Here is an 18,866-nt window from a genome sequence, read left to right as displayed (position 1 = left end):
ATTTGCCTTTGTGATCTGTTTTCCTTTGCCTTTTATTTTCATATCTATTAAAACAAAAATACAAAAATACCTTGATGCAATTTATTCTTATTTATTTTATTTGGCGTTCGATCTATCAATCTACTACAATTTTATCTCACGTCTGTTTGCCCATCTGGGGCGCCGCTACCCGAAAGGGATTGACAACCCCTTTTACACGTCGGGTTGCGAGTAGTTGTTATTTGTGTGCAGGTGTTGTTTATGTTGTGTTGCTTGGTTCTCCTACTGGTTCGATAACCTTGGTTTTATATTTGAGGGAAATACCTACCACCGCTGTGCTGCATCATCCCTTCCTCTTTGGGTAAATACCGACGTAGCTTCAAGCGACATCAGACACCTGAGGGATTTGGGGTTGCATTGGTTTCACCTTTGGTGAGGTCAAGCCTCCAGGATAGACTAACCCTGACCATCGAGGTCTCGGGCCTCTATGGTCCACAGGGGTTGCAACTGCTGGATTTGGGGAGGGGTATAGATACCAACACTTCTTCTACCTCCAACCCTAATCTTCCACTCAAGCTTCTCCAAGAATGCCAAACCCTAAAAGCTAAAGCCCCTTTTATTCCTCCAACCAAACTTAATCACATTTTCAGGATTGAAAGAGGAAGACCCTATCTAACACTCAAACTAAACCAAATCATGATCCTATCACTTGTTCATCACCAAACTTGTTACTCTTGGAGATTTGGAACTCATGTATGATAGGAGTCAAGCCCGGAAGCTTCCTTGAGTTTGGTGTGCTCCAAGAATTCCTAAATTGTTGATCGAATTAGGAAGAGGAGAGGGGCGGATGACAATGACGCATGTTGTCTTTATTTGGCCCGCATTTCACCGAGTGTGTAATAGATGAGCCATCGAGAAAAAGCAGCGACATAGCTCCATCCTATGTGGCAAGAAGCATCTTAACGATATCCTTACAGGGCATGTCAAGAACTCACTGATAACTTATAGGATGGAGCCAAGGTGGAGGAGAAGTTAAAATTTTTCCCTATACATGGTGTCACACGACATTTGTAATGAATATTTTTAGATATAATTCCAGCATGGTGGCTGGACATTTCATAAGTACATTAAAGATTTCTTCGACATCATCCGCGTCTTAGTTAGTCGGATTTTGAAGCCTCCAAACATTGATGAACCACATGCGAAAATTTCAACCGATCCAAGATTCTATCTTTATTTCCATGTTTTTATTTTTAACACTTTAATAATTCTTCTCTTATGTACCTCAAAGTTATCTATTGACTTGCAATCTATTTGCTTTCCGAATTTTATAGGAGTCATTGATGGGCCTCATGTACCTATAATCGCAACACCCAAGATTGCCACTCAATTTTGAAATAGAAATAGAAATCTTAGTCATAATGTCATGATTGCATGTGGCTTTGACCTAAGAATCACTTGAATACCATGTGGCTAGGAGGGTTCTACTACAGATGCCAAAGTATTTCAATCTATGACGAGCAAAGGCTTTAGAGTACTGAATGACCAATTTTATCTTGTTGATGGGGGTTATGCAAATACACAATCATTCTTTGCACCTTATTGGGGTCTTAGTACCATTTGAAGGAGTTGAGCCATTTGCCCCAAGATGGTTGTAATCGATGTGAGATACTGACATCTAGAGTGACGACTAATAGTCAGTGTTTTACGCATCACAGTCGTTTCTTTATAGTAAATATTTTCACTTTGTAGTTTGTCCTATCATTAGGATTATGTTTATTGATAGATACATTCCTCAATATATTGTTGTGTAAACAATATTTTTCTTTTCCTACTAGTGTGACAAATCCACACTTTTAAATGTGTCGCAAAATCATTAAGATATCATGTTCTATGTTACACTTCTTTTTAACTATTTGTCATTACGGACACATATTCTCGCCCTAGATTGAATTCTTTGTTTTCATAAAAAGAAATCATTTAAGTTCAGGTCGGATATTTACGCAAACTGTTACACCAAGTTTCTACATATGTCCAAAACAAAGTAAACACTTTCATCTGCAAAACTACTTTGTGGCACTTAATGTTATATAGTCTATATTTACAACCGCTTGTAAATAGCATATGTGGTATCCTTTTAGAGTGGTATATCTCGTTAGAGTATTCTGGTGTGTTCGAGCCTACCAAATATGTTAAGAGAGATTTACACAATACAAATGTGTAAAATTATGAATAACCACACACACACACACACACACACACACACACATGCATAGGCACGCACACACACACACACAATCTGGTTAGGATTGTGTAGTCGCATTCCTTCTTCCCTACATATCTAAGTTTATCAAATCTACGAGAGGTGTTGTTGCAAGCAAGGGACGTCTTGCAAACTCCAAGTGTCATGTTCATTCTTTGTTCACTGGATTTTGATGGCGCAAGTGTTAACAATAATGGAGCGTAAAGTCGTCAATATCCTCGGTAGGGTGCCGAACATGGTCAGAAGTACTAGAACTGAGCCAGCATGCATAATTTACCCTGGTTCGGGCATCCAGTGAGAAGTAATACCCTACGTCAAGATGATGCTTCACCACTGAGCCATGCCCCTAGACTGGACACTTGGATTAGACCATCGCCCACTACAAGAAATATGTCAACTAGTGACCTTCTGTCAGTGACCCTGGAAGAATTGGTCATAGATCTATGACCATTTCAGACCAATTGGTGAAAAGCTGTTCGGGGGGCTCCAAACCCTAAACTATAACGACCATTTTGGTCAGAAAGGTCGTAATTTCCTTACACGAAATGGTCATAAAGCAGATAGCACTGGTCTGCTGCCTTATTTCTAGCTGATCATGACCAATATAGATGGTCATAACCTTGTAAATTGTGGTGGGTTGCTATGACTAGGCGCCACCTCATCAGTTTTGCCTATGTGTCAAGTCCATGTGGCAGTTTTTGCCCTAGGTTGTGAAGCAACCTATATTTCTGTCATTCCCAAAATTCCCAAAAAAAACTCATAAATTATTTGGGTCATATCTTCGTCAAATATGTAAAAAACCTTCCTTGCCTAGTTCAAAAATATTCATTTTCCTATTCTGTTCAGAACAACTGTTTGTGAAGGAAGTACCACTTTGGCATATCCAAATAGTATACATTTTCTACAGTGCTTTCCAATGCTTAAATAACCATCCTTCACCAAATGTCAGCTCAATCCATTCATTATTTTGAGCTCAGCTTCAACATTCGTATTTATGTCCAGTGTGGTACTTTGCAAAGCAAGTACCACCTAGGCTCCTCCTTTTGAGCTGAAAATTTGTGAAGACGGTCTTCTTGGTAACTGATCATACTCAGCCAAAACTCACGCCCATTAGCCATGTGCATTTCCCGTACCGCTAATCAAACACTTGGCTGCTTATTCATGTTTGAGCATCGATCGGTCTCCTCGTGAGAATCTTATGTTGTAATTTTCTTCCTAGCACCTACTTGGGGAGTGCCCAACCCACTAGACATGCCTAGGCCGTCCAGAACACATGGCAACGCCACGGCCACGCGGTGACCTCGCGGCGGGCATGCGAGTTTACGTGCTCTAGAGTTGGGGCCCTCGGCCACCGTCCAAACCTCAACGTATCGCCACCAAACCATGTATTTCTGATTAAATAGGTACTTATTTAACTAGAAATTATTTTTAGAAAAAATAAATAGCAAACTATGAGGCAGCTGCAGTTCAAATTTGACCCGCTTCCTACTGAATAGGCGAGAATTTGTCTTTTTCACCAGAGGTGGATCAAAACTTTTGAAACCAAAATATTTTGTCAATTGTGCATTAAATATGTGCTAGTATTTTATAAAATTTATTTGGTCCAATTTTGCAACAAATATATGGTAGGTCCTTCACAAAAAAAACTCATTTCAGGCACTCGGGAAATGGAAAATGAATTTTTCGTGCAAAGAAAATGAAAACTCCCTTAGGCAACATTGTTTGGAATTCCAAGATGCACCCTTGTGCACAATATGAGATCATTTGAACAAACTATGCCATGAATGTGGCCATAAGATTGATCATTTGGCTTGAAAGCCATGAATCTTCACCCATGATAGCTCATTTTTGAAAACACTTTTTTTAAATAATTGCCGTAGTACAAGTTTGTTATTTTTCCTGAAAACTTGGTCACATATGATGACACAATGCAAAGGTTTCCCAATTTTTTGATTTTTTTTGAATTTTTTATGCCCGTTTCAAAATGCTGTCAAAACGACGGGAATGACCGTTCCTAGCTAGTGGTTGAATCTTGGAATTTTTTTGGCGTTTCTGATTAAATAGGTACTTATGTACCTAGAAATGATTTTTGGAAAAAATAAATAGCAAACTATGAGGCAGCTGATGTTCAAATTTGACCTGCTTTCTCCTGAATCGACGGGAATTTGTCTTTTTCACGAGAGGTGGATCAAACCTTTTTACACCCAACAATTTTGTCAATTGAGCATTAAATATGTCCTAGTATTTTAGAAAATTGATTTGGTCCAATTTTGCAACAATTATTTGGGAGGTCCTTCACAAAAAACCTCCTTTTAGGCACTCAAAAAATGGAAAATGGTTTGTTCGTCCAAAGAAAATGAAACTCCCTTAGGCAACATTGTTTGCCATTCCAATATGCACCCTTGTGCACAATATGAGATCATTTGAACAAACTATGCCATGAATGTGGCCATAAGATTGATCATTTGGCTTGAAAGCCATGAATCTTCACCCATGATAGCTCATTTCTGAGAACACTTTTTTTAAATAATTGATGTATTACAAGTTTGTTATTTTTCCTGAAAACTTGGTCACATATTATGACACAATGCGAAGGTTTCCCAATTTTTTGAATTTTTTGAATTTTTTATGCCCGTTTCAAAATGCGGTCAAAACTGCGGGAATGACCGTTCCTAGCTAGTGGTTGAATCTTGGAATTTTTTTGGTGTTTCTTTGATTAAATAGGTACTTATGTACCTAGAAATGATTTTTTGGAAAAAATAAATAGAAAACTATGAGGCAGCTGCACTTCAAATTTGACCCGCTTCCTACTGAATCGGCGGGAATTTGTCTTTTTCACAAGAGGTGGATCAAACCTTTTTACAACCAACCATTTTGTCAATTGTGCATCAAATATGTCCTAGTATTTTAGAAAATTCATTTGGTCCAATTTTGCAACGATTATTTGGGAGGTCCTTCACAAAAAAACCTCCTTTCAAGCACTCGAAAAATGGAAAATGGTTTTTTCGTCCAAAGAAAATGAAAACTTCCTTAGGCAACATTGTTTGCCATTCCAATATGCACCCTTGTGCACAATATGAGATCATTTGAACAAACTATGCCATGAATGTGGCCATAAGATTGATCATTTGGCTTGAAAGCTATGAATCTTCACCCATGATAGCTCATTTCCGAGAACACTTTTTTTTAAATAATTGTCGTATTACAAGTTTGTTATTTTTACTGAAAACTTGGTCACATATGATGACACAAAGCGAAGGTTTCCCAATTTTTTGATTTTTTTGAATTTTTTATGCCTGTTTCAAAATGCGGTCAAAACGACGGGCATGACCGTTCCTAGCTAGTGGTTGAATCTTGAAATTTTTTTTGGTGTTTCTCTGATTAAATAGGTACTTAGGTACCTAGAAATGATTTTTGGAAAAAATAAAGAGCAAACTACAAGGCAGCTACAGTTCAAATTTGACCCGCTTCCAACTAAATCGGCATGAATTTGTCTTTTTCACGAGAGGTGGATCAAACCTTTTTACACCCAACCATTTTGTCAATTGTGCATTAAATATGTCCTAGTATTTTAGAAAATTGATTTGGTCCAATTTTGCAACAATTATTTGGTAGGTTCTTCACAAAAAAACTCATTTCAGGCACTCAGAAAATGGAAAATGATTTTTTCTGTTCAAAGAAAATGAAAACTCTCTTAGGCAACATTGTTTGGAATTCCAATGCACCCTTGTGCACAATATGAGATCATTTGAACAAACTATGCCATGAATGTGGCCATAAGACTGATCATTTGGCTTGAAAGCCATGAATAGTCACGCATGATAGCTCATTTCTGAGAACACTTTTTTAAAGAAGTTATCGTATTACAAGTTTATTATTTTTAGCGGTAACTTGGCCACATATAATGACACAATGCAAAGGTTTTCCAATTTTTTGAATTTTTTTGAATTTTTCATGCCCGTTTCAAAATGCGGTCAAAACGGCGGGCATGACCGTTCCTAGCTAGTGGTTGAATCTTGGAAAACTTTTGGTGTTTCTATGATTAAATAGATACTTTTGTACCTAAAAATGAATTTTGTAAAAAATAAATAACAAACTATGAGGTAGCTACAGTTCAAATTTGAACCGTTTACTACTGAATCGTCAGAAATTTATCTTTTTCACGAGAGGTGCATAAAAACTTTTCACACCCCACCATTTGGTCAATTGTGCATAAAATGTGGTATAATGATTTCTAAAAATGATGTGGTGCCATTTTGCAACAAATATTTGGTAGGTTTTTCACAAAAAAGAACAATTATTGTTACTCGAAAAATAGAAAATACTTTTCTTGTGAAAAGAACTTATTTTTAATCAATTACGACCAATTTTAATGGTCATGACATCTTCAAAATGTTTACTGCGTTCTGATTGGTTCACATGCATCTCACGCAGATCATGGGTCAGACACCATCGGATACTCCCGGATCCGACGGCAGCTCTCGTCCCCCTCACAGTCTCATCCCTCGTGGCCTCTTCCCTCTCAGCCCCCTCGCCCAAACTCCAAACCCTAGTGTCCCTCGCGCCCCACCCGTGCCTCCTTGCCTCCGCACGCCGCCACCCACCCACCGCCTCGTCCCTCCCACAGCTCGCCGCGGACGGCCTCTCCTCTCCCATCTGCTTCCCTCCCACAGGACGCAGAACGTCTCCTCCCCTATCCAACGCGCCGCCGTCTCCTCCCCGATCTAGATCCAATGCGTCGCCGCCTCCTCCCCGATCCAGATCGACACGCCGGCTCTCTCACCTTGCCGGCAGGTCCCTCCACCGTCGCCACCCCCTCCTCCCCCTGTCCTGGCCACCCTCCCTTCTGCCACCCCCGCCTGCTCTGCCTACTGCACCGCCGCCTCCGACGCCATGGCGGACGCCAACAGCAGCAGCAACCCGCTGCTCGCCGACTTCGACTTCCCGCCCTTCGACCGCGTCGAGCCCGCGCACGTCCGTCCCGGGATCTGCGCGCTCCTCGCCCGCCCCGTACGCCCTTATCCACCTTCCCCTGACCCCCGTTCGTTCGCCCGCTCATCGCCCGTCCGGATCTGACCGTATGTGGTTGTGGTTGCTTGCAGGAGGGCGAGCTGGAGGAGCTCAAGAAGGGCGTGGAGCCGGCGTGGGAGTGCTTGGTCCACCCGCTCGAGCACATGGTCGATAGGCTTGACATCGTCTAGAACGGCGTCGACCACATCAAGGCCGTCAAGGACTCGCCCGACCTCCGCGCCGCCGTCGAGGATGTCCAGGTAGTCTCTTCTTCTATCACGCCGCCCATGATCTGGATGGACGAAGCAGCTGATTTGTTAGCGCATCATCAGATGTTGTCTTTGTATTTCTTCTTGCTCCATGAATTATCCAGCAATATGGTGCATAGATAGAAATTTCACATAGATCCTGGTTTCGTGCTTGCACCTTTGGTCCACATGGTTTTTGTGGGGATATGGTACCGGACTAGAGCATACAGGCTGATGATTTCTGGATGCATATAGATTGTGGATGCCATGTCTGAAATTGTTCAATTTTGGATGACTCAAACCGGCTCTAGCTAGCAATCTCTCTCTCCATCTCTTTGTATGTGCGCGCCTGTGCATCCATTGCATGTAAAATCATGTTTTCAAACTCTTCTACTGTCAGATAGACTGACCATGAATGCACCAACACATTGTGTCAGTTTTCCATGCTCTGTCTAGTACTAGTTCCCAACTTCCTATACATATAGGAGTATTCTGCTTGCTTTGGTTTCTAAACCAAAATACCATGGCTAGGCGACGTCCGTCTGTCCTGGGTTACGTTAGCATACTAGTACAACACAGCTAGTCATAACAAGGTTAGTTCATCATATACTGCGCTTGATATAAATGTTTAGCTTCTAACAAAAAGTAATTTGGGAATAAATTCTTCCATCAGTTTAATATGATTTTTTTTGATAGATTTGTCTAGAACTATTGAAATTGTGATCAACACAGTATACTGTTGGGTTCTTACCCATAACATGAGGATATCTGTTTTTCAAATGTGGAAGCCATCATAACATCAGCTGGTCATAGTTATACACATTGTTTAACTTTTTCTTCTTTGAATTTCACATTGCAGTTCTTTGATGTAGTGGGGTTGTGTCGTGGGTACCTGGGTAACTAAAATTGCTTCTGTTCTGTAACTGTATGCTTCTAGGAATGTCACATTGCAACATGCAGACTATGGGTCTAGATCTGGTAGTTGAAAGTGCTTAATCTTTCTATAAGTTTCAACTGAAGCTATTTGTATACAATAATTTACCGAATAAGCAAACTTATGTGAATATACTACGCTTGATGTTGATCATCTAGTGCATTAGTATGCAGTTCTCATTGTCAGTTCTTGTTTTCTTGATTCATTTATACTATATGATTCAGGTTTTATACTTTGCCAGTAGGTAGCTCATACTGTCCGCTTGCTTCTGCTTTGAATATTGTGGTCTGCATGCTTTAGTCACCGTGCCCTTAGTTCTTTTTTTGTAGGGAGCTATGCTTATCATCAGAAACTCTTGGTGATGATGTTATTCCTCTTTTGGTTCATGTGTTGCAATTATATACCACATAATTCTACACCATGTGGTGCACTTAAGTATCTTAGTGACTTCATTTGATGTGTGTATTTCTGTTAATTTTAAGCTTCTGTTGCTGTGAAAATGTACCTCACTGACCGTCTGTCTATTTATTGTGTACTTCTTGCATGAGGAGGTGACTAGTGATGCGGCGCGCCAAGCAGCAGTAGGGGAAGGGGGTCTCCTGATCAAGGAGGCGGAGGAGTAGGGGCGTGCCCAGCCGGCAGCCATGTCCTGTTCGTGGGGGAGGGGCAGGAGGGGTCTGCTCCTCTGCTTACATTGCGACCGCGACAGGTAGCTCCTCCATCTCCCTCCCCCTCTTCCCTGATAGCGTACATCACAATCTTGTTAATTGTTATTGTTATTGCGATCACAATCTTGTTAAGATGCATCTGTGGTGGTGGTCTTCTGGCCACCACAATCTTGTTAATTGTTATTGCGATCATCTTTCTTTTCGATGAACTATGCCACAATATGTGTTTTGCAAGGTTCAGTGGCTACTAAGTTTTGATTATTTGCAACTTGTAAGTCCTTGTTGGTTTATTGTACGTTCTAAAAAGCCGTGAATAGTCTTCACTTATATAGCCAACACCTTTATTTTGTTTTGTTTTGTTCTGTGCTCACTAGTGATACCTGACTAAGGTTCCCTGAATATAGGAGTAGACTATAGGTGAAGAAAAATTATAACCTGAAAGTAATCATATATACTACTCCCTCCGTCCCATAATATAATTATTGGTACATAATTTTCTTTACTTATACACACAAAATAGATAGAGGTGACGTGTGGTTATATTTTGTTGTAAGATTATTCTATTTTGCTCTTAACTAGCTATTCGTTGTGGTTGTTACATGTACATATACTTCAGGATTTAGTCCCTATCTGCTTTGTATATTTGTTTTTATTTCGTTTCTAACTCTTTTGGTTTATTGTTAGATGCCTTGGTTCAGCCTCTACAAACATACCCGAAAATGGTGTTTCCTCTCATTTACAAGAGCTCCAGCAAAGTGAACTAGGAAGTATATTTGAAGTTCTAAGCCGTGTAGCAAAGAGTTATATGTTCTGTCTTATGTGTAATAGACTGGAAAGATTTGAATAATATTGTAATAGACTATGTACAGATTGTAGTTGACTTATTTATCCTTCTTTGACGAACTACATTTGTTATGTTCTGTTTGAAATATTCATTATGTGGTTTCAAAGCGTGTGAAATGGAACCTGACTCATGGAGCCCACTTATGAAATCACTTTTGAATTTTCTGTCACGTGGGTCTAATGTGTGAGATTATGACAAGTGGTATCCATCTGATTGGTGGGACCAGCAACAAAATATAATGGCCTGGGCCCAAACAAATGTTAAAAGGCCACGACCAAGAAATAAATAAAAGACTGAATTGTTGGGCTTGGCCCATGAAGTCTGACCAAAAATTGACAGGAAAAATATATATAGAAAGGCTGAATTAATGGGCTAGGCCCATGTAGAAAACCGAATTGGACCGGGCTGAATCTTGTGCCACATCAGCTTGCCACGCTGGATGCCTACGTGGCCTGGAGAGGTTGCTAGTGACCAAAACAAACCAGTAGGCATATTTTGGTCATAAACGTCTACGACCTTCTCACAGAGAAGGTTGTTAATTTCAGTTTACGACTGCCAGCTTTTGACCTTCTGTTTTTGGTCACAAAAAGGTCGCAAATGAAAAATAATGACCTTTCAGTGACCAATAGTCAAGGTCACAAGTTGACATATTTCTTGTAGTGGCCAGGCCTCCTGGGCCTTGAGGCCGGCCCAGTATCGGGCTTCTGGTCCATGCGCCACCCCTAATACGCATACGCTGCACCGTCAATTGGTTCATTGATGAAAAAGCAAAGTAAAGGAGATGATTGATTCCCTCATTTTGTAAAAAGGGAAATATGTCGATGTATCAAAGGACTCAAAGTTTTTTAGTTTTATTTGAGTCTTAAGAAACCCGCACTATAAAAAGGGGTTGAGGTGGTTGCGTCAGTGTAGGGATCATGCCAACATTCAAATACACGGAGCCCCCACTTATCCTAACAAAATGGGTTAAAACCTTCTCAAATCTCTCTGGTGCACAGACCCCCAAGTCCCAGGTCCGATGGCTTTACCTTTGGACACCTCAGGCTTTGGGGTTGCGATGGTTTCACCTCTAGTGAGGTCGAGCCTCCAGGACGGACTAACCCTGACCTTCGAGGACTCGGGCCCTAGCCTGCCACCACCTCTTTAGTCCTGGTTCGTGGCACGAACCAGTACTAGAGGTTTAACACGAACCGGGACTAATGAGTGCCGCCCCCTAGCTGTTGGAACCGGCACTAATGGTCACATTAGTGCCGGTCCGTAATTGAACCGAGACTAATGAGGTGAACATAAGGTCATTTTTCTACTAGTGCTAGACCCTTTATCTCGAACCTTCGTGGACCACAGGGGTTGCAACTATTGGATTTGGGGAGGGGTATAGATACCCACACTTTTTCTACCTCCAACCCTAATCTTCCACTCAAGCTTCTCCAAGACTGCCAAACCCTAAAAGCTAAAGCCCCTTTTATCCCTCCAACCAAACTTCACCACATTTTGAGGATTGAAAGAGGAAGACCCTATCTACACTTAAACTAAACCAAATCGTAATGCCATCACTTGTTCATCACCAAGCTTGTTACTCTTGGAGATTTGGAACTCATGTGTGATAGGAACCAAGCCCGGAAGCTTCCCTGCGTTTGGTGTACTCCAAGAAGTTTGTAAAGGTCCAACCACTAGTGATCTGAGGCTCATCCGTTCAGGGTGATTCAAATGTAGAAATGGGGTGAACCACTTGGTGGCGTTCGGGAAGACCTTGCTCTTGCAACTCTCAAATGAAGATTAACATTCCCCAAGAGTGTGAACTTCGGGATACATCCTTGTGTCCAACTTGTGTGTTTGATCCATTTCTATACATTTACTTGTTGTCCTTGCTAGTTAGCTTGTTGTGTTCACTTTATCTAGAAAACTTTATCCGCACTACCCCTAAGATTGGAAGAAAAGCTAAAAATTGGTAGTTTCCTATTCACTCCCCTCTAGTCAACAACTTCGATCGTTTTTGGGGAAAAGCTCCTCAAGTGTGGCTGTATGGGCAGCATAATAATCAATAAATTATATTTTTTGCACATGAAAATATGATAGTTTCAGAGTGTTCTCAGTTTTCTATTGGCTGACAAAATATTTCCATGCAATTTTCTCGGTATGGCTGATGCCTTAAATTAGTTTCTATTGCTTTTAGGGAAAATCGTATACCATGAACCATTACCCGAACAATCAATATTAAATCTGACCATAACCTTTTCGATATGGTAGTACTTGGAGAAATTTCAATACCAGGCAGAAGCACATGATGAGATATAATTACATTTCAACTTCTGGCTATGTACAGCCATCCAGCAGAAGGAATAGCAGGTACTCAATTCCTTTGAACTGCAGAGATAAAAACATTCAAATAGTTTCAACTTTACATCTGGAGAACTTTACATGCCTTGAAGTTTCAACTGTTAAGTCAACTAAGATGAGCTACGAGTATTCCTGATATTGGTTCTGGGATAGATCAGTTTAGTGCACCAGGAGCATAGGAACAAATCAGGTAGATGAACAGAACAATGCGGTCGTGACTTTTGCCCAGAAACGCTTGTGAACAATGTGTTTTGCCACACGATGTCTGCAGAGAACACATGTGACCAATATCATGGGCTCCGGTTAATTGCCTACAATTTAACTAAATTGTTTTCGAGCAACATCCGGTATCATGCCACTTCGTTCAATGATTTGCTATTTTTAAGAAAATGTGCAACAAGCAGGGTATGAGTAATAACTGATATTTCAATATCAGCAACAGCTGGACTATGTTGAGACATGTCAGTCAAAAGAAATAAAAACCAAAACCAACAGATAACAAGCAGAGTAACTTTATTTAACAACACTTCTATTGTAGGTAATATTACAGACGAACTACATCAATTTAACAATGACAAGTTCTAGTAATTTAAGGAAACAATAATCCAGCTACAAAATCTATAACCGAATATAATTAGCATAACACCTAATGTTCAACACCATGATCGACCACACAAAGCTTCAGAAACTCAGGAGACAGACTCGCACTTAGTTTAGTTTCCAACTGCAGAGTGCTCTATGCATGACATTTGGCATTACCATGTCCCCGTGACAGTCCTTGCACTCCCAGAACAGGGACATGTTTAAATCAACCAGGCCCTGAGGATATGACACGCTAGCTTAATCAGACTCTTATTCAATGGGGACGCGACGCCGCCACTCGTGTCCAACATCCACGATCTTGAGGGATCTCCGAAAACTAAGGCATGCTGCATGAGTTCATCAGATACCTAGAGATGAAAAGACACCATTCAGTTAATAACTCCACCATAACTAACTACTAGTAACATATTTGCAGAACAATAAGCAACTTACACGTGAGATGAAAGTCTCCAACGTAAGAGAAGCACCAAGGATAGAAAACATAGACGGACAATCAAAGCTCGGGCAAAAGGCCATTTCTCCAAGACAGATGATCATAGATTTCAGGTCGGTGAGTTTCCTAGACACAATTGGTGAATTGACCACCTGCACAATGATGCCAGATTAATCACATTCCAAGTATTAACTCATGTAATCCCATTATGTAAGCACACCACCAGTTTTAGAGCATACCTCCCTGCTTGGCATGCTGGCGCCAGCTCTGCTCGAGTGTCACAACCAAATATGGTGCTCCTCATGTATAAGCTCTTCACTTGCAATGCTTTTCCAAGTGAGACTTGTACCTTGAGGTCACCTTTAAACTGAAAGCTGGAGAGATTTGGAGCTTTGCTCTCTATCATTCGCATGCTGCAATCTTCCACCTTCACGTGCCTTAGATGCTGAAGGTGACATGGTATCTTCAAGCAGTTTACCTTACTGCAATACCTAAGTGAAAGCCACTCTAAAGCTGAAGAACTAGAAAGAAGGCAGCATAGCTCATCCCCTGGAATACGCACCATAAACAGCTCTAATTTGGTCAAGCTTCTCAAACAACCAAGCAAGGCTATAGGATGAAAAGAACAATTGGTAAGGCAAAGACACCGAAGCGAGTCCCCCCTCCCATTTGATAAAACCGTGCATGGAAAATCGTATTTGGATTTGTTGTTTATAGGCATACTAAGGGTGAGTTCTTCAATCCCTGGTGTAACTGCCTTCTCAAGCCATTTGTCAACGTAACCACGGTTCTTAGCATTGTAATTTGGAACCAACCAAAGGTTGAGTTTTCTCACGCCAGTTCCTGAGTGGTTTCTCAGAATATGGTCAATTTTTCTTCTAAAATCTCTAGCTGTTTCCTTTTCACCTTGACCCAAGCCAAATGATTCCCTACTAAGAACGAGGTTGGAACGGCATCTCCAGGAAGACAGGAAGGACTGAGACACACAGGCAGCTCTGGCAGCATCTTTCAGTGGCATCAAGGAATGTATATGATGCCAGATGTCCTGCAAGCACAAGCATGAGGGGAAGTTAAACATGAGCAATGTAAGATACACGCGCATGGTTGCACCAAGTGCACCAATGTTGCAGAGATGTACACCATGTGCTGGATCAAAGGTTAGGTATATCAAGCATCTTTTCCAAAGTGCCGGCGATGGTTTTTTCTAAGAAAGGAAGACGCCATTGTTGCCTGGTATGTTGCTACTTTATTTAGGCAAGTGATAGTGTTTGTTCTTTGCAAAAGGAAACTGCATTTATCAACTAGTAACTCCATCTTACGACGTACCTCGGGAAGATATGGCTCTGAACACTGCTCTGTCTGAGTGGTATCGCCTTGTCCATTTGCATCGTCAGTTGACGCACAATTTTGCCCGCAGTGTGAGACCTTCATTCTCTTAACCCTTGAAGAACCAGCAACCAATCGATCTGCAAGCGTGATTTTAGTTAGTTATTAATTATGGCTAATATGGACACAGAGTAGGCTTGAACGCAGAAACATGTAATCTAATCGTATGAAGAGCAACAGAGCATCTCGCTGAGCTCCTGACCGTTGTAATAAGCCGGGTTCTAAGCTAGGGCGGACACGGCCGGCGGCAGCCATGTTTTCAGGGACCGGACCGGACCGGCGGCGGCGAAGCCCGTGCCCGGACCGAGCGGGCCACCACCAGCGGCGAGGTGGGGGCGCCTCGTGTTGGAAATATAAGCAATTTACCAAATGATTTTATTAACAGAAATACTAGATAAAGCATGACTAATATAATAGAAATAAAACAAGTCATGCTTTCTGACAGAGAGAAGGTAAATAGCTTCTGCATATATGAACCGTAGCCTAGCATATCTATAGCAGACAGTAGAACTAGTTGCATATATGAAGGAGAACCTAACATATCTAGAGCAAGTACTAGTACGAGAAACTGTGGCAGGACATCTAACAAAAAGAAGAACACGTACGGGACAGCAGCAGCAGTAGCACTGGACTTGGGGTCGGTGTCCTCGCCAGCCATGTCGTCGAGGAGGTTGTCGACGTCGGGGAAGTCGTCGTCGGAGTCCGAGGCGTCCGTGACGAAGGAGTCAGTCAGTAGTCGCGCAGCGCTCCCCAAAAACCTTATCACCCTTCTCCCGTACAGGACTCAAAGAGGTGCGGTTTCGGAGGCCTACTGTCCCAACGTGCGGTGCATGCCGCAAGCCGGGATGAGGAAGATAGCAGCAGCTCAGAGATGGAACCGATGGCGAGAGGAAGGAGAAGTTCTGGTGCGTCTCTCTGGGAGGAGCGACCTCCCTTTTATAGGCGCAAGAGAAGGAGGCGAGAGGGCAGCGACGGAAGGCGAAACGAAGAGAGGGAGGCGAAGAGAACAGCCAGCAGCCAAAGGGCTGCACCGTTCGCATTCGAACTCCACTTTCGCAAAAATCTTTTCAGCTTCCGTGTGACCTTTCATATACCCATAGTGCGCGGCAAAAATTTAGATATCACCTCGGCTCATTCCCGCAACCCGCAACCCGCGGCGGGGCGAGGCGGGCGGCGGAGGAGGAGCGCGTGTGGATATCCCTCTTGTTCTCATGCTCGTACAAGTGGGGAAAGAACCTCCCTTATAAGGAGGTCCAACTCCCACTAAACTAGCAATGTGGGACTAAACTTTAGTAGTATCCCTTGCCTTGCATAAATAGGCTAAGTGGGCCTCTAGGATTTATTAGGAGTTTCTGAAATAGTTATTGGGCTGCCCAAAATAAACTAAATTCCAGCAATCCCCCACCAGATCCCAGAGGCACACAGAAATTTGCCTTTGGTTCCAAAATACTGTTTTATATACCAGTACTGCAGTGGAGACTGTTAAGTTGAACTTCCACTTAGAACTCTATGCTACACTAGTAAGCAACTTGAACAGTAAACTGGGCCTTGAACTGCAAGTTTTCTGCGAATCTAGCTTCACATAGAGCCTTGACCGATACGTGGCTACCGTGGGTGTTCCCCGCGGGTGGAGCTTATGCGTCATACTCCGTGACCTTTCATGAGTTTACTAGAGAGAACCCTACTCTCATAGATTGCGACGGTTGACAATCAGACTCATATAGGTGTGTTCTTCAAAAGATGTTCTGCAGAATAACATCTCTGCTTAAATAAGCCACTTAGAACACATTAAGATATACATCAACCTGCCATGCAGATTAGGAGAGTATTGCATCTTCATGGAGTGGTATTGTGAATAGTAAGGATACTCTCCTCTTAGTTGACCAACAGTTTGTCTTCCACATCTAATTCACGGGATCTCCGATCACACTGTGAACAACTCATATTGTGGGTCTCATACGCATCTCCCTCGATGCATTATCTATCACATTACGTGATAGACCCTTAGTAAAAGGATCTGCCATATTTTTAGACGTGTGGATATAATCCAATGCAATAACTCCGGAGTTTTTCATTTTCCTGACAGACTTTAACCTTCTCTGAACGTGTCTTGATAACTTCATGTTATCCTTTGAGCTGCTCACTTTCATGATCACAGTTTGATTGCCGCAGTTCATAAGGACACCCGGTACAGGTTTCTCAACAACTGGCAAGTCATTCAAGAGCCGGCAAAGCCAATCTGCTTCAACCGTAGCTGTATCTAGTGTTGTGAGTTCTGCTTCCATTGTTGACCTCGTTAAGATGGTCTGCTTGCAAGACTTCCAAGAAACAGCGCCACCTCCATGAGTGAATACATAACCGCTCGTGGTCTTTATCTCATCAGCATCTGAGATCCAGTCTGAGTCACTATACCCTTCAAGCACCTTTGGATGCCCGGTGTAGTGAATTCCATAATTTGCAGTGCCTTTCAAATAACGCAAAACTCTCTCTAGAGCTTTCCAATGCACATCTCCTGGTTTTGAGACAAACCGACTCAGTTTGCTAACAGCAAAAGAGATGTCAGGTCTTGTAGCACTTGCTAAGTACATAAGCAAGCCAATAATCTGAGAATATTTCAATTGATCTCTAGCAATTCTTCGATTCTTTCGAAGTAACACACTCGCATCATATGGTGTTGGAGAGGGCTTGCAGTCACTATAGCCAAAGCGACTCAAGATCTTTTCCACATAGTGAGATTGAAGCAATGTAATCCCACCATCATAGTCTCTCAACAACTTGATGTTCAGAATGACATCAGCCACTCCTAAATCCTTCATCTCAAAACAACGAGATAGGAAAACTTTGACCTCCTTAATAACATTCAGATTTGTTCCGAAATCAGTATGTCATCAACATACAAGCACAGGATAACTCCCTCGCCCCCACCATGGTGATAGTACACACATTTGTCAGCTTCGTTCATAACAAAGCCTGCAGCTGTTAAAGTTCTTTCAAACTTCTCATGCCACTGTTTGGGTGCTTGCTTAAGTCCGTACAAAGACTTCAGCAACTTGCACACTTTCCCTTCCTGACCATCTAGTACAAACCCATCTGGTTGTTCCATATAAATTTCCTCGTCCAACTCTCCATTTAGGAAAGCAGTCTTAACATCCATTTGATAAATGGGAAGACCATGCGAGGCAGCTAGTGAAAGTAGAACTCGAAGAGTGGTCAGTCAAGCCACAGGTGAGTAAGTATCAAAGAAGTCTTCACCTTCCTTTTGGGTATAACCCTTAGCCACGAGCCAAGCCTTGTACTTTTCAATAGTACCATCAGGCCTAAGATTCTCCTTGACCCCCATTTGCATCCTATAGGTTTGCACCCATAAGGACGATCAGTTATCTCCCAGGTTTTATTCGCCAAGATGGAATCCATCTCCCTACGAATCGCTTCCTTCCAATAGTCAGCATCTTCAGATGCATAGGCCTCTGAAATAGAACTGGGAGTGTCATCTATGAGATGCACAAGAAAATCATCACCAAAGGACTTTGCAGTCCTTTGTCTCTTGCTCCTAGTAGGAACTTCATTGTTCTCCTCCACAGGACTTTCAAAGTGTTCCATCGAAATGGCAGGTTCGGTAATTGTAATTGGTTCCTGATTCGATGAATTAGGCATCTCCTGATTAGATGAGGTAGCCATATCCTTCATGGGAAAGATATCTTCAAAGAAAGTCGCATCATTCGACTCCATGATCGTACCGACATGTATGTCAGGTACCCCAGATTTTACAACCAAGAATCTATAGCCAATGCTATGAAAAGCATATCCCAGGAAAACACAATCCACAATCTTTGGTCCAAGCTTCCGCTTCTTTGGAATTGGAACATTGACTTTCGCCAAACAACCCCATGTTCGTAGATAAGAGAGTTTTAACCTTTTCTTCTCCCATTCCTCGAATGGAGTTATCTCTTTGTTCTTTGCGGGAACTCGGTTTAGGACATGACATGCAGTCAATATATATCGCCTCCCTCCACCACGCCTTGGAGAGACCCAAAGTGTCTAACATGGCATTAACCAAATCTGTAGAGTACGGTTCTTTCTTTCGGCCACCCCATTTGACTGAGGTGAATAGGGAGGCGTCCTCTCATGGATTATACCATGTTCCGCACAAAAATCATCAAA

General features: G+C 42.0%; 1 long non-coding RNA gene and 1 pseudogene across 1 annotated transcript; one reads left to right on the top strand and one right to left on the bottom strand.

Annotated features, from left to right (window-relative positions):
* Positions 1–6,740: 6,740 nt before the first annotated feature.
* On the top strand, positions 6,741–10,005 carry LOC125554231 (uncharacterized). Its single transcript, XR_015617727.1, has 3 exons — positions 6,741–7,252; positions 7,345–9,143; positions 9,787–10,005. It is a non-coding gene; the product is annotated as an uncharacterized LOC125554231 (long non-coding RNA).
* Positions 10,006–13,086: 3,081 nt separating this feature from the next.
* On the bottom strand, positions 13,087–18,045 carry LOC147987821 (uncharacterized; annotated as a pseudogene).
* Between the last annotated feature and the right edge of the window lie 821 nt (positions 18,046–18,866).

This window comes from Triticum urartu, chromosome 2A (assembly GCF_056163025.1).
Source record: "Triticum urartu cultivar PI428250 chromosome 2A, HENAU_Tu73, whole genome shotgun sequence".
Lineage (NCBI taxonomy): Eukaryota > Viridiplantae > Streptophyta > Magnoliopsida > Poales > Poaceae > Triticum > Triticum urartu.
This window is presented reverse-complemented; position numbering and strand designations above follow the sequence as displayed.